Below are 13,558 nucleotides of genomic sequence, written 5' to 3'. Positions count from 1 at the left end.
TATCGCTGCGACATTGCCCCCAGCATTCTGCTAGAGCAGACATTACAGCATACAGCGGAGGTACCCGGCGGTGCAACGTACGTAGAGCTATGAAACTCCTTCGCATTTTGCGCAATTTAGATCAAAAGCCACTGCGCTTTTTTTTCGGATATGCCATTGCGTTACGATTTCTAGTGCGTTATCAAAAAGACAATGTCAAACATAGAGAAATATATATTAAAATAATCTTACTACGGTTGCGATTTTTTTCCCTGAGGATGAACCGCGTACGTTTGGAGAGCGTTGTAAATGCCCTTTGCACACATCTTTTTAAAACAGATTTCCAAAATTGTGAATATCCTTACCTACAGTAGTAAGGAAACGTATTTTACGTAAAAGCTTTTGCAAAATTCATATGCATGATACATATAACCATCACATACCTATATCATCACTTCAGCTCTAAAGAACGAATTTTACCTTAACCTTTGTGGCCTAAAAAGCTAACATTTTTGACTTTGCGTTATATACTTGATCAGTTTGCTCCTTATGAGATGACCACGGGCGCCATGCAACAGTGCCGTTGACCTGACCATTCTATCAGACGGCTGGCTTCCAGCACGAAATGACGTGTGTCTACGCCCAGGTTCGAACCTATACCAAAATATAATCCTAATATTAGCAAGCAAATACGTTATCCACTAAGCTATCGAGCGCACTCAGCATGCCAGCCTAAACCCCGGAGGGGTACGTTGCTCTCATAAGCATACACGCCTGGACAGCTCTTCGGCCCTGCGCTAGACTACTGGAGGTCCATCGCTTGCCTCAATTGCGTAACAGCTAGCGAGGGATATTTGACTTTTTCGGGAAAAAAAAGGCCGAGACACGCCGTAAAATGGCAACGATAATGAACGGTCGCCGTTTGCTCGGACTTTTTATCTCAGACCCGAGAAGGAGAAAGAAGGAACGAGACGTCGAAAGCACCACAAGACCAACCGACTCCAGTCAAATCGGAGTGCCAACTTCTGTTTCTGCGAATGAACCACTCATCGTCCCTTTTCACTGTGCCTTCATTTCCTGTACGTCCACATGAACAACTCAGTCATTTTTCGACTTTGCCGGCCGGATCCGATAGGAAAAGAGAGGGGGCGTCACCGGCCAGCAGGAAACGGTCCGCTACTGCAGGGGGTACAATGAGGGAAACCTTTGGGGATTGGGGCAGTGTTAAGGGCACTGGCAGGTATGCCCTGGCTAGCACGACAGGATAGACCTGCTGCCACTGTTCCAGTCCTGGCTCGGTCCAGTCTAATAAGGCCCGTAGGGAGTTTCTCCAGTTGAAGGTAAGTACGATAAATCCTTTTCTCTCGGCCTGGCTGATATTGTTACTATTCGCTTCAAATAGGAGCTGAGGAACTGGGTGAAGCTGACGTCGGTGAACTTGAAGAGCTGAACAACATCCGGTCTGTGGTGACAATGGTGATAGTAGCAGTTAAAAAAACTGCTATCTTCTCCAAACGATCACGCCTACCTAATCGTTGGTCGCTTAAAACTTTTTACACGAGCTAGGGTGTATATTTCCAAAGACATCTGTATACGAAGCTTATCGATCAGAGAGTAATTATACTCCGACACAATTAAGTCTGATAAACATACTCGTGGGACTTTCAACTGGCAAAAACTAAGAAATCATTCTTATCAGAGCGCACGGTCTAAATGTATACTTTATTGCAATTACAGATGGATTCGCTTACAAACATTAATGCTATGGCTATCGATGTCGTATGTAACGTCCACTGTAAAACATAAAAACGTGAAGCGTGTATTAGTCCGTTATTTATTTTAGGTTGAACGAACGAATAACATTTGTGTACGCATTTTAGTACAGGTATTGCAGTTATTCTAATAAATTCTACCTAGTTACCCTGTATCAATGGTAGAACTAGTTGTAATACGCTGATCTACTACTAAAAATATATTAGATGCTATACATGTTGAACGTTATAGCGCTAAAAACAGCCCCACCATCCCTGCGCCCTTAACTTAACGATTTTGAGGCTTCAAAAGAGGTTTCCAGTTTTCAACACACCTCTTCAAATTTCTTTGTCGTACAGATATTTCAACGTTCAACTTGCAGTTGACGTCCTACTACTGTTTCTATATATACTCGTATTAGGCAATGTTTTTTTACTCACTCTCACTTTAGGAAAGAAGTTAAGAAGGTTGTGTTCCACACCATGTAATATGTATCATGGAAATTTTGGTTGCACCTATTGCTCAATTATTCGCTTAAAATGTAATCGCCAATTTCAGAGTAAATAAACGTTTATTTTTATTTTTTTAAATGATTAATTATGTACTAAGCTCGGTAACTAGCATATAACTGATTATATTATAATTGAATAAGTGATATGCTAACCAACAAATAAATGGGATTTGCAACCAATACAAGTTGATCATGATGAACGTTCATATGGAAGCCCCTCAAGCTCGTGCTCTACGTCTCGAAACAAAGATCATTTCCTGTTTTCTACTGCTAATTCAAAGATGCATCAACCCCCTTATATAGTTTACGTCTCTTTTCCTGGGAGTTTTAAGAAGGTTCTCCATCGTCAGAAGAAAGCTCATGACTACTCAACTGCCTTAATGCCGCAAATGTACATAGAGAATATAATGGAACTTGAGCATTTTCCTGCAGATAGATTTCCTGTAGAGTGATAGACGCCACACATAATTCAGCTGATTTTTCGCCCCTTCATACGTTTTTGCAGACGGTCACTGATCCCACGAATGGATCTCAAATAAATTGATAACCGTCTCCGTATAAAAGGCGTCGTAGGATATCGTTGAAACGCGTAAACTTAGGCTCGTACCAGCTTCCAAGGTTGCTCAAAGAAAAAGCTGCCACTACACTTTAGGGCACGACACGCAAATCACCTGGTTCATCAGTTTTCTTTATCGACGACTGTAGCATATCTATAACCGTAAGCTGGTAGCACCGCATGAGACCCAAACTATCAAAATTCGATTCATACGAAATGGCAATGAATTTTGTGCCTGTTGTCATTGAAAGCATCGTGCAAACTCAAATCCACTCAGTTTCCCATAGGCTTTTTCTAATGAATGAACGAACCATGATAATAAGAGCTAGCATCAATAGCTAAACCCGCTTAAAGCTCACTTTTGCGACAGCTATGGTACCATCATTGAGTATTGTTTCGAGCATTTACCATCTGTACCGGACTCAATACGTGCCACTTGGGGAAATCGAGTAGGAAAAAGCGAAGACCGTATTCACCGTCTTCAGCTTTCACCGGAGCACCAGTCAGCGTGCTAGTCTTAGTTTCAAACATATACTTTTTTGCGTCCCTCGGATCGGCCGACAAACCGGTGGAAGTAACATCAATAGTTGATTAACGAAAACAAGCAACAAATTCGATGAAAAATGGTGCTTTAGCAGTAATATCTTGCTTCCCCATTCTCGATCAAGCAAACCCTAGCATGACAGAGTATCTATCTTATTATACACGAATCTGGTAGTTAACTGTTTAGGAAGGGCGGCCACAGATGCGCTCATTGTAGAGGCGGAGTAACCCAGTGGCAATGAAGGGTCTGAGAAGATGCGCGTTATGTGAACCTAATCGGTGGAGCTTAGGAGACAGCGTTGAAAAAAATGAAGAACAACCAAGCTAAAAAGTAAAGCAGACGTCTGGGAAGAAGGAAGGAAGGAACAAACGAAAGACTACCACATAGGAGAAGATCATCTCCAATGCGAGGTTATGGACCGCATTGAGGGCGAATGCATATGAGGATGTCATCGAAACGCTTCGGGGGACATCCAGCCGCAAAAAGAGTAGCGTATAAAAGATGGATATGATGATTTCGAAGCCAACTCCTTGTTTAAGTGTTGAAAAGTGAGGCGTTCAAGGTAAGCGCGGCAATTCTACTTATAATAGCGAGATCAAATTTCTGCGCACTTTTGCAAAGGCTATGCCCTAAAAGTAACTCATATTTCCTGATGATATAGCGTAGCTATTTTGTGGTAGATTTTAGAGCAAGTAATAAGCAGTTCGAAGTATAATGACAGTTAAAAAGCGCTGCCCTAAAGACTTGGCATTTATGTCATTTAGAGGAACAGAGGATAGTGTCCGATCATTCCTGACATCACTGAAGAATACTGCCGAGAGCCTGATAAGTTGCCGCGAGTAAGATCTGAAGACATGCGTGGCGTATAACATGTACGCATAAGCAACACCGTTAGCGTGATGATTTGAATTTTGGCACGGTTAGTGTATCTATGTAGGGCATGTTGCCGTGTAGAGCGTCATGTGCGCAGCTTGTAATGGTCGGCAAACTTGAAGCCAATACCGCTTTTACCGCAAGCACCCCAGCTCTGCGTCACATAGTTTTGGCCAAAGGGTAAGTTCGTCGCTACTATACGTGAGCAATAACAAGCACAATATTCGATTTGAAAATAAGTAGTGTCAGTAAGTCGGGAAACGACATCAGACATATAATAGGTACTGAATTTAATCATTATGATACCAGAGGTATGATGTCTCATGAACGTATTGGCGCCAGGACACTTGAGCAGTTCAATGATATTAGCTCATGACACATACAATTTTCATATTAGTAGAGTAAATAATAGTGCACGTACAGTGATGTTGATATTTAAATGGGTGACAATTGCGCAATTTTCGACAATTACAATAAATGTCCACAGCAGTGAGAAATCAAACGAATAGCTTGATTCGAGTGCTCATTTTAAATGACATGGCCGAGCATACATCGCATACGAATTGATCCAACAGCATTATACTGAATTTGTTTGTCGAGGACGGGTCATTCTGCCTGCTCAAGCGGAACGTGTAGCAATTCTAGCGACGTAGTCACGACCTTGGGTTAGGATGGCCATTTAACACATTTATTTTCGATAGATTCGATGCTTTTATGGTCTATTCCCCTGAGGCTACGTGCGATCAGAGAATGAACAAGGCCCGAGGGAATGGAATCTTCTTTCTTTTGCTTTCCCTTCCTTTAACGCTCGCTGGCCTTGATGAGTCAACTAACACCATCACAGCGCGGTTCCTTCATAGCGCGGTCCAAACGTCGCCACGAAGAGGACATTTAAATTTCAAAGTTTTGCCCGCCGGCGCCAAGCATCAGGAAGTGGAGAGAGGAAGAAAGAATTTGTGGCCTGAAGGAGTGGCGTTCACTTGTACTAGATCTTCGCTCTGGCTTGGTGTACTCGTACCGACTACGATCCGGCGGGACCGATGTCTATTACCCCCGTCCGTCTGACCACCACCGTGCTTAGCCTAAGCCCTGAGTCAGCTTTGCTGATGGGGCACATCAAGAAAACAGGCGTAAGACGAGAATCCCTGTCCATTTCCTACCAGCTCCCTTCAAGCACGGCTGTGTGCACGGACGTATTTTAAGAGGGAATTAACGCCAATGAGTCTTACATGGAAGCCTCAGCAGGTAAACTTCGGTAAGTGGAAAATTATGGATTCGAATCTCGACCCATGTGCAGTTCAGATTGAAAGTGATAAGAGCCTTCATCTTTTATAAGGGGTTGTCGAATCCTTTCACTAGTCCACGAGATATTGGCGACTGGCGAACCTTTCGTGGAATCGACAAAGTATAAAACGAATATATATCTTGGAATCGTTAATTCGTTGTAACATAAGACATCTGTGTACTCGATCTATGTTCATAGCACGCAATTGGGTTAAAAGTTATCAAGTAAACTAAAATGAGCAGTGAGTAAATGTACATATAACAAATACTTTTTCTTCAGATAAGCTGTGAATTTGCTTGCGGAAGACTATATTGAAAAATTCACCCGGCAAACAACGTCATAGTTAACTGTATGCAACAGTTTTTCACTCAACGGTTCCTCATCTAGTATCAGCTTCGAATGTACCATCCCCACACTCGTTACCCATGTATGTTGTTCCAGCTTCATCTTAAACATCGATACGCGTAACGTTCCAGTGCTCTGCACCTCGGTCTATACGGTTCACTCTTTTACCGAGGTAAAGGTTTCCAGCTATGCGCCACATGTGCCGCTGTTAGGAGCTGACCCATAGCTTAGCCATTTACCCTTCTCAATATTGTAAGCCGAGTGGCTGTTCCACTCTGTACAAAACCATCCCAAACGCATAAGTTGCTTCCATTCTGATTGGCATGCTCTACCGAGCCGAGGAACATGCAACAGAAAGACGGGGCGTTAATTGACTATAGAATGCTGTTTACCTCAAACGGAGGGGGCCCCGGACATGGAGAGATCCGGGGGATGAAGAGGTAAATGCTTTTGAGCATTTGTACGCAAAGCGCGAAGATTTCGCCGCACTTATTGAATAAAAATCGTCTCTGGCGGCAGTGTACAATGCAGGACAAAATAATATAGCCATCGACTTTATTATGTTGTTCGCCGTTATTGTAGACTAATAGATGTATTTCACGCATTTACTCTAAAGTGACGCAATCGTCTATTTTATGTGATGTTTGTTTATTATTGAATAGGTGCGTGCTTGTTTCGTCGTCATTCTGATACTTTCGTATGATTAAATGATGTTTCTCGATTAGACTTGTGCGATATGACTGAACGAAGGGGCTGCAGCTTCTTACGAATGCCCTGTTTATCTGAGTAGTTTCCAAGTTCTTGTGCTGATTCAGTTTATCATACGAACGCGGACAACAATCATTCAATGGTACTCGTATATCTTGATGCCAACATTGGAACGCAGCGCTAGTTCGAGGCTCCTGCAGTAACGACGCACTAGGGCCGGCACAGGTGTAATTTCACGGTACACCTCGTCCTTATATAACAAAAGTGACGGAAACACGTAGGATCTAGTGTATCATTGGTACGTACCGTAGCACTCGCTTACACAACTTATGCCCCAACATACGGTCTAGGACAAAGCGTGCTCCGCGCTAGTCTTTAGCTCAAAATGCCAAACACGCGATCACACCCGATTCAAAGACGGCTAATGTTTGCAGTAACAAGATTGTCCAATCACCCACGGCATTTTCGTACCGTCCTTGGAACACTGCGACGTCTCTTCGGTTCGCTGAAACCAGTCTCATTGAGCTTCTTACGTACGCACCTCAGCATTTTCTTGAGTCTGAGCAGAGGTTTTGGTCCGCGCGTTTAGCCTCCTAAATTTGAGCAACCTTTAACCACAACCTTTGTGACCTAAGGGTACATGCCGATGTAGAAGCTCTTTAGTACCCGCTATATAGTTTTTTGAATGCTTGCATGTTCACTCGCTTTTCGGAATAGCAGAGCACGATTACGGCTTTAGTCTGGGGCTGCACAATCCGCGACAGCGCGGTACAAAAGCCCGTAACCGGGTGCGTATCCGGTTACTATTTGCTTCTGCGTTTAATCTAACGATGATCTCATTCAGACAAGGGTCTGCCCATTGCGTCTTTCTAACATAAGCCACCTCAATGGGGGACATTACCAAGAGCCTTGCAACCAACCGAAATCTTTTGTTCCGTGCCACGCGATCGTATCGGACCTGGCTGCTGTTGGCGCTAGGACCCATAACTTGGAAGCGACTCTGCGCATTGCAGTACGCACAGAAATTTAACTTACTGTGCACGCTGGATTATTCTAGTGAAGGTTTTGCTTCAACTATATCTCAACGCGTTCGATACTCGCGTGGAAGCTTCGCAAGAAACGTGAATCAGGCGGCGACGCTACCGTTAGGTACTTCGCGAATTCGTAACGCCGCTGTCTCCAAGGCCCTAATTCATTGGGTAAGCCAAAGGCTTCATCACAGACCACAGCTTTGCAGCTTGGCCGACTTCTTCGTCGTCTTCGATTTGACGAGTCTCTTGACAACAAGTTGTAGCGACGATGTATTAATTTATTTGCTCTGGATCTTGCCCGTGTAGGGCAACGGAGATTCGTATGATTTAAATGTATTGATATGCGCCGTGAAACTGTCAAACGTATACTAGAAACTAAAAACCATGCTTAAGAAAAAAAACTCAATTTTTTGCCATTTTTTTGGATGTTGCCATGTATAAGTAGGCCAGTCGTTCTGGACTCCACTCATGACGCTCGTTCGTTATGCAATGCCATATTCAGCAATTTCCTACGTAAGGCATTAAAAGTTAAGTTATAAAATAACCTTCTGTTAGAATTCGATGGAGAAGAGGTTCACCGTTACTATTAGCTCATTATTTTATTGCTCATAACAAGCCTTTGTAATTTCGATTAGCATAACGTTTTACCATTGCATACCTGTATACATGATGCACTTATGCTTACTTAACGCTTTGAAGTAGCTGAGCTTTTATACTTAGCTGAAAGCCGGTTAACATTGCCATTTATATGCCCACGCCTCCCTTACTTGACTGTTCATTCGATCCTCGCATTGAGTTTCCCTTTTAGTGCAGAGTTCTTCAATTCTTCATTAAATCGTTCACGTAAATAATGTAAATCTACAGCGAACGGTGCCATTATAGAAGTGCCGCTTCACTGTACACTTCACTGTAAACAAAATCCAACTGACTAAAATCTATGAACTTGTTTCGTCCTCAAAAATTACTCAGGATAATAATAATATTTAGCCTCTTTCTCTTGACATATTATTTTATGTAAAGCTACTATTATTCGCAAGCATCACGTGGATTCATGATACGGGATCGTCTTCAAATAGTGCCTGGGCCATGCGTAACATACCCTCTGACGCGGCAGCGCTACGAGATAAATTTCCGGAACAAGCTCTATTCAATAGAGACATGTTTCACTCTTTTGCATTTCGTTCAGATATTGCCTCGCAGTGCATAAAAGCCCTGCCTCGTACATCTATCAGTATTCGGACTATTTTGCTTTCCTTTTTCAGTTAGTATTTTTTACGTAAGCTACAATTCAGAACTTACCAGGGATCCAGGCAGCAGGACGGCTAGCTGTTGTTGGCTGCATGTACTAATGATACTGTTAATGTTCAGTGGCCAAGTGATCCATGAAAGTCAAGTGGGCTTCAGAATTTTAGCCACCTTACATATACATATACTATCTTCATGAGAGAAGTAAAACTTCGTGACAACACGATAACGTCTTCAGGGGCATCTCAAATAGAGGCAAGTGGCCATAAAAGGTGACCCCTTAGACCGTTGACTAGAATCTTATTCCCTTAACGAATGATTCCGTGCCAGCCATATGCTATGCATAACTGCCATTGAAATAGTCGTATCTTGATTGCCAGAGCCAATGTTTGCAGCGATTCCCAAACTCAAATTATCTCTCACATCATCATCATATTATATCTAGCGTCGAGTGGACATACTAAGGGAATACGGGATGACTGAACGTGGTGCACCGATACGTTGGAAGCACCCCGAGTGGCCAAAGCGGCGGTAAAAAGTTCAACATTAGATTTCCGTATTTGAAGGTCGGCTAAACCTGGATATAAAATTAAATGCATGCAGCTGGCAGAAAAGCAGCTATTCAAATTCCGTTCTTTCTGCACAACTAAGTCTATTTATGTGAATGCTCTCTATCGAAGCAGAATACAAGGAAAGAAAAACTTCCACATCAAATACAATTAAGAGCGCACATCTCACGGCAATTTCTTCGGCAGTTTATTGAGTCGAACGCCTCTCTTTATCAGTACAGTTTACTACGTCTATCGTGGTCTAGTCCCATTACGTAGTCCCTCGTACATTCCAAGGGTGAAAATACACCGGCTGAGAAGCGCAACAGTAGTACACGGACGCTCTTTGCACGTACCATGCATTTCGCGACTCTTCTTTTGACGTCCACAAAACGCCCAACCAACCCGTGTGCACACCGTCCATACCAAACACAGTTTTTTTTTCTTCGTTTCGCTTACACATGTACATGCATTTAGACGTATACATCCATATACGTCTATTATGCTATGCACGTCTGTGCTTTTCCATCGGCGGAACAAGTGAGCAAGCGGACGTTGGATAGGAAAGAGATAGCCGATGTCTTCAAGGATCTAAGGGCGCGTTGCGTGGCGCTTATTGGAACCGCGCGCGAGTGTTGTCCTCTCGGAATGTCATATCCCAATGCTGCCATTAGTATTAGGGGCGCACCTACTGCAATTGCTTATAGCTAGCCTGACTGCGTTAGCTAGGGGTCGACGGCCGGCAGTGTCATGGGTTATTGTAGCTGCTCGTCAGTCTGACCCAGTGATAAAACACACCTAGTCAGAGGGTTGTTGCATTGTACATGCCTATTTTGTCTTCTGCCGGCACCGCCTGGCCCAAACCACTTAGAACTTCCCGTTCTTCTGCGGGACAGGTACGCCATACGTACGAGGTTAGTAGCTCTACTGTCATAGATAGTCTGCTGTAGACGGTCTCTGCTGTCATACCAGAGGACACCGCTGTCCGCAAAGGTACGCAATCAAAAGGGCTGAGAGGTAAAATAGACAACCAGGTAAAAAGGATTTACGCAGCCTGCTTGTAGATACAGTTGATGAACTTCCTCAGGCATGAAACATTTTGTAGGCTTGGTCCTTACCTATGGGCTACAGCAGCAGTTGTAGACATCGGGTCAGCCTGACCAGCTAGCTTCTCCTGATGCCGCGCTGGCGAGGCTCCGAACACCTGTTCATGAATACCAAGTCCTGCTGCTGTCTCCTGCGATTCCCTGTTGAATCGAGCAAAGAAGAGCACAGCTGAATACTGAAATCAGCCACACCGGAAAACTGCGGTCTCTCAAAACCAGCTCAAGTCTGTGTTTGCGTTCTAGTATTAGCCAGTATAGTGATAGCAACGTAGTAACCTGCCGCATCGTCTCCCTTAGATATTATTCCTGCTTCTTAACTCTATCTACCGCAGGTCTGAGAGTTCAACCTAGCTGTATCAGTGCTACATTGACAGGGCTCGTCGCAGATATTATACTATCATGTGATGTATTTGCACCGAACAAAGCCTCTTACTGTTAGATGATATAGTTTTACCATGCGGGCATATCCTGTGCTTATGCAATGTGGGACATCAGTGGCATGAACAGTGGTAAGGTCCGGGTTTAGCGCACTTCTGTCGGACTAAATGAGGGCGCATTGGTACCACTCGCAGCCGACTGCATCATGCCCATAAAAGAATCGGAGATGAGCCCATCGTAACAGCCCAGCCCATGGAAGGTTTCAGTCGGAAAAGGGAGCAGCTTTTACACGTCTTGACTGAAAAGACTGGTTTCCGACCCGGACTGTTGCACTTCGAATAATAAACGATTCACTGAAGTTCGCAAGTGAGTTCAAAAGTTCCGAAAAACAGGTTACGAGGATCCTTTTCCTTAAAGTTCGTTAGAAAGAAAATGTTCATCTCCGTGATGGATGCTAAATGAGAGGACAATGAGAACAACTATATCGCAACTGACTGGTCGAGATTTAGAAACTACTTTACTCAAAATATGAATACTTTAAAAGATAAAATTATAAAAAAGAATATTAATTGAACCGAGGCTAGCTGCCATTATATTGCTTTTGACAATTCGGTTTCTTACATTGTTTTTATACCAATAAGGCCTTTTTAGACGAACGCAAAAATAAAAAATTGACACAAATATCAATTTTTATTTGAGCCTCGATAGTAATAAAAATTACCTGAATTTCAATGTAGCCTTTTAGAACTAACGTACAGCTTGAGACACACCCATACACTATGTCTTTGTTTTATTTCATTACATTCGTAAGTATTACTATTATTACTTAATTGTTTAAATTCTTAATATTAAAATCGGGATTGATACTAATAGGCTGAGTAAAACCACGGGAAGGCCCTATGAAATGTCATTTGTTACGGTAGCATATGCACACGTAGGAAATGTGTGGCACTTGGAAGTATTTAAGCTCGCTAAGAGCCTCAGTTAAGATAATCCTACAATGTCTATGCATGCTGGCTCCTGATGCCGTGTTTCATATCCATCAACTTGAGTGTCCGAGGGCCGTAGCACATCCATTTAGTTGCCTTCGTACATTTCCCGTATGGAACGCTAGTCATTTTCAGCAATGTTAAGCGCATCTAATAAAATATGCTCGCGGCAAATGGTTTCCGTTCGTAAATTTCTATTTGCGTCCTTACGTAAGCTATGGTGTTAAAGAAACTTGACAAGATATCGCAACCGTAGGACCTATATAGATTACTGTAATCAGTTCTTTCGAACACAGTCATTAGTATATAAGAAATTTAAGTGAAAAGGTGGGGTCTTTAGGTCAATGTTGTATTCGTGTTTATATTGCGGAATTTATCGTAAAATTTATTTAGACGGATATTGCATTTGAACCAGATAAAACAATAGCTTTCTGAGTATGTAATAGCATACTAACGCCAGTTATCTATCTAGTTTCGTCTTTCACAAAAATTAAACTTGACCCATAATGTCCTTTTTTCGTAGCATTTTCTCAACTCAATCACTTTAACTATACGCCTAGTTCTAAATATATCCGCTGAAGGGCGCATACATCTCTATTTATTTACTAAATACATCTTACAGAAAACAGTTTTAGTAAACCTCAGTTCCGATCTACCCTTCTTTAGCCAATAATAAATCGCTCATACACGAAACTTATCCCCTTTGTGTACATTCGTTTGCATTGAAAGTTGTTAACAAATATGTAACTTCCAGTTACGATGAAAACGTCTCTCTCATTTATCCCAAATTTTCTCTTTCCCTATTTCTTGCGTCCGTACTCTCCTTTCCATTTTTTCGTTCATAAACCTAATTTATTTTCCTTTGCCACTTCTTCGCGCTCCAGTGATTTGAAAGTCGGTTTCATTCCCTTTCTATTTTGTCTTCTCTTCTCCAATGCGCCAAGTCTAAGTTTGAGTCTAACAGTGCCGATAATATTGAGTTAGAAATGGCGTTGTTATCAAAGTGGTCTTCGGCGGCAGAGGTTCAATGGGGAGGTGATAGTCTCTGGGAAAGACTACGGCGGACGTTGAACGGAAAGAACCGTTGAAAGAGGACTTCCAGTTACTCGCCTGCCTGGGGGAAAAACCGAGAACTTGCGCAGACCATCCGGAAGAGAAACCGTTAGTTGCCTTGGGGCGTTGTCGAAGTAACAGTGCAAGCTCAGAGAACGAAGAAAAAGACTGTGCTACTCGTCGTGCCACAGAAACTGCTCTAGTGAAGAGCGCCGCCGCTGACGAAAAGCACAAATGGCCTAAAAATTATGGCGTTTTCGGCAGTGGCCGTCAGCGCGTCCGCAGGAAAGCAAGAGAGATGGCAGGAGTGAAGACCAGAGATCTACGTTGAAAAAGGCCGTCCGTCCATTCGACCAGCCACACAGACTGCGTCCGATACCATAGGACCAGTGCCATCATTAGTTTTTAGGTTTATCGATGCACATGTTCTTCGTTGTTCCGCTGCTGCAACTGGTCTCTGGATCGTAGTTAAGCTTTCTGAATTTTTCTCAAAAAAAAAAATAAAAAATAACGAACATAGCATCCAGGGGAAGAAGAGTGGGCCGAAGGACTTTTCCCGAGACAAATGTGCTTGCTCGTTGATCGCGGGGAGATGGAGTGAGAAGGAATGCTGCGAATGAATTATAGCATAATTTTTCTCGTATATCGATTTAGG

The 13,558-nt window shown here is 42.9% G+C and overlaps 1 protein-coding gene across 1 annotated transcript in view; it reads left to right on the top strand.

Annotated features, from left to right (window-relative positions):
• Nucleotides 1–13,558, top strand: part of LOC111254098 (uncharacterized) — a 31,158-nt gene that overhangs the window by 11,860 nt on the left and 5,740 nt on the right. The gene's annotated exons all lie outside the window — the stretch shown is intronic.

This window comes from Varroa destructor, unplaced genomic scaffold (genome assembly GCF_002443255.2).
Source record: "Varroa destructor unplaced genomic scaffold, Vdes_3.0 BEIS01000007.1, whole genome shotgun sequence".
NCBI lineage: Eukaryota > Metazoa > Arthropoda > Arachnida > Mesostigmata > Varroidae > Varroa > Varroa destructor.
Note: the sequence above shows the minus strand (reverse complement) of the source record. Positions and strands in the feature narration are given on the sequence as shown.